Here is a 1,134-nt window from a genome sequence, read left to right on the forward strand (position 1 = left end):
TTAGCTCAACCTGTTACCACAGAGTAGGTGGCACATGACCTGAGGCCTGAGGGGAGTGCTTTCTTTATTTGGCTTTTACTCCAAATGTTTAACCATAGCCAAGCCCCTTCACCCATTTAACGTTTTAACGACATCATGGATTGTCAATTTACTCATTCCATTTTATTCCAGGTTTCTCTTCCTATATGCATACATCAAATTACTGATATATTGAACTTCTTTGATCCCATACAACATATGCTTCCCAGCTTGGCTCATGACTCTGCTCACACACACCTAGCTGAACTGACACAACAACCATGTGGCACAGAACCATGACACATGACAATGACAATCATTAGTGTTTAAAAGTCTGGTCTGGTCCGGTTTTTTGATGCCTCTGGGCCTTAACCATAACCGTAACTGGTCCGCATTTTCCCCAAAAGTCAAAAGACCGAACCGGACCGCAAAAAACCGCGGTCTGCAGTCTTTTTGTGGTCTATAGACCGGTCTTGGTCTTCTTCGGTTTTAACCGGTTTAAGACCGGTTTTCTGGCCAATATTTTAAAATTATGAATCGGTAAATTTGTTAAAGTGATTCGTAGCTTTAAAAAGAGCCCAAGAACGTTAAATTCCGTTGAGAATTGGTGTTTCTATAAAAAAGGTCATGTACATCTACTATTTTTAACGAAATTTTACACTTTTATTTATATCTTTGTCAATTCTGAACCAATTAATACGTGCTTGGGTGCGTTTTGAAGGGTATTTAAGGGGCTACAAAAGACCGGTCCAAACCGGTTAAGACCGGTCCGTTTAGACCGGTTTTTTTGCGGTCTTTAGTTCTCAAAAATAAAAGACTGTAACCGCAGGTCCGGTTTTTTGCAGTCTTGGTCTGGTCTGGTTACGGTCTTTTTCCAGTCATGAGACCAGACTTCCAAACACTAACAATTATTGACATGACCTTCATAACCTCGCAGGCCTGCATGGCAGTGTCAATTGACACTTGCACTGCACCTGTGAGGTTCATTGGTCTGCTTTATGAGTGTAATGGACAATCTGTGCATTAAATGCAGGAGCTGTCGATGAAAGTCATATGGAGCTGAAATGACAATGGTGTGGAGACCCAGCTACGATCTCAGTCAAAGCTCGGTCTAAA

The sequence above is a fragment of the Laccaria bicolor genome, genomic scaffold (genome assembly GCF_000143565.1).
Source record: "Laccaria bicolor S238N-H82 LACBIscaffold_67 genomic scaffold, whole genome shotgun sequence".
NCBI classification, from domain to species: Eukaryota; Fungi; Basidiomycota; class Agaricomycetes; order Agaricales; family Hydnangiaceae; genus Laccaria; species Laccaria bicolor.